Consider the following 2,500-nt stretch of genomic DNA (forward strand, 5'->3'; position numbering starts at 1 on the left):
ACATACACCGCCTGATCCTTTGACCTGACCTGACCTGCCTTCGCTTCCGTTCTCCTGTCCCTACCTACCTCGTGTTTCCCGACTGCTTCTCCTCCTTTCCCTCTCATACAGCTTCCTCTCCCTTTCCTCGTCCCCAGAGCTGGAAACAAGCCATAATAGTTCCCAACCCAAAACCAAAGCACCAGGCAAGTACCGTCCCATCTCTCTCCTCAGCTGCCTGGAAAAAAACAGCTATGGTACTTCACAGGCTCCAATGGAGAATGGGACACCCTCATGAACACCTGCATGGGTTCACAAGGGGTAAGAGCACAGCACATAGCATTTCCACACTTCTAAGCTCAATATGCACTTCACCCTCTGTGGTTGTCTTCCTGGACTTGGAGAAGGCTTTTGAACTGGCAAGTTCCTCTGCCATTCAGGAAACCCTAATCCACAAAGAAGTTAAAGGCAGACTCTTGGCCTGGATAGCTGACTCTTTTAAAATAGATCAGCAAATGTCAGATTTCAAGGCACCTCTCAGAGCACATGCCACTTGAGAATGGAACACTTCAGGGTGGGGTTCTCAGTCCTGCCCTTTTCAACACTCATGTCCAATATACTCAATCATCTCATGCAGATGACCTGGCAATCATAGCCTCTGGCAACCACTGCCTAACAAAAGCTCAGCGCTGTCTGAATCTGGTGTCTGAAGAGTGTTGTAGGACGGGTCTAAAAATCTTGGCAGCAAAATTAAAAGCTATGGCTCTGAGAACTAATGTCAAAAACAAAAAAAAATCACTGTTCAGGGCATGTATCTGGAATGGGTGGACTACCTATACCTTGGTGTATGGATAAGACACACTCACTTTAAAAAGATCCAATACCTGCTCGACCGAACCAAGGAAAGACAGTCAGTCATGAAAGTTATGACAGGGAGACACATAGGACCTGGACACAAAGTACTAAGATCATTCTATGTACATGCTGTCCGTCCAATTATTGACTACGCTTCTGTCGCCCTCATTGCTCCCAGTACAACCAGTACAAAATGAAGCAGCCAGGATCATTCTGGGAGCTCCCAGATGGACAAAAGTCATCAAACTCCTCATGGAGGCTGATTTAACGTCCCTGAACACCCGAATTAATCTAATGGCAGCACACTTCCTTTCCAAGGTATTGCAAGCACCCAGATACTCATGCTTAAGACAAAGAGTACTCAGACGCCTACAAGCAAGACTATCAGACGTTTGCGAACAACTCTTGGCTCACAAACACAGCCAGAGTATTGATACGCTTCCAGCTAAAAGAACCATTGCTTGCCAAGGGCATGGACTCCCTTCACACTGACTACAAAGAACCCCCGTCGTGGGTAAACAAAATGATCGAATTCTCAGTCCTAAACCTGTCAATGAGAAAAGATCAGTACTCCATGCCTAGCCTAAAGGCACAAGCACAAAGATCCATTGCTCAAATAACTCCTCCGGGTAGCATAACCTACTAGACGGTTGGATCGTTGGATCCCATAAACCACACTGCAGGCGCCGGCTTTGCAAAAAGGGATACCACAGCATCCATTAGGGTCACTAACAATGCCTCATCGCTCCAAGTTGAAACGGTTGCGATCATGGAAGCCCTGACACCCTACGGGTTGGACACGTGGTCATTCATATAGAATCTAGAGCAACCATTGACAGTCTACAGCATAGCATGACCCAAGACAACATCTACCTTCTGACATCTGTACTGACCATAACCCAAAGAATACTTTGGTCAGGGTAGGAGAATTATCATAAACTGGGTCCCAAGCCATATTGGCATTCAAGGGAATGAGCTTGCTGACAGACTAGCCAAAAAGGGTATGCCCCCATCCTCCATGATCGTTAAACCAAGCCGAAAATGTCATAAATTTGCTCGCTGCCAAGTGGTACTCAGATGCTACAGGCTATGAGCCATTGGCCCTTCCTTCCTCATACTACACAGATTAAGACTAGGTTACCCATGCACTTGGCAAATTGTTGATGACGAGACTGCCAGGTTATGCAAACACTGCGTCGAGCCTAATGCCATCCTGTTACATTACTTGCAGAATTGTGAACACACATAATTTCTAAGACAGGGACCACCCACCACAGCCGCCGGGCTGTGGCAGCTGGATTGCTTGCTTGCTATTCAGACACCACAATAAGCATACAGTTCGAAGAACATCCATGAGTTAACTAGAATTAGTTGAAACAGGCCGGGCCACTCTAGAGAAAAGGTCCAGGCGGAGCATGTCTTCGCAAACATAACTAAACTCAACAAATCCTTTCCTCGTCAAGTCTCCAGGCTAGTACAGTGGTAACGTATCGGCCTCTCATCCGAGGGGTCGGCGGTTCGCGCCCCGCCCAGGCGCGAGAAGTTGCAATTGTCGCTCGGAGGTTACTGCTGTGGCTGGGCACCACGGTGGGTAAGAAGTAAGCTCTGTCGCGTCAGCACTCGCTGACACACGTTGATCGAGTCGACTTTAGTCGGCACAGGCCGG

Source organism: Penaeus vannamei, chromosome 5 (genome assembly GCF_042767895.1).
Source record: "Penaeus vannamei isolate JL-2024 chromosome 5, ASM4276789v1, whole genome shotgun sequence".
Lineage (NCBI taxonomy): Eukaryota > Metazoa > Arthropoda > Malacostraca > Decapoda > Penaeidae > Penaeus > Penaeus vannamei.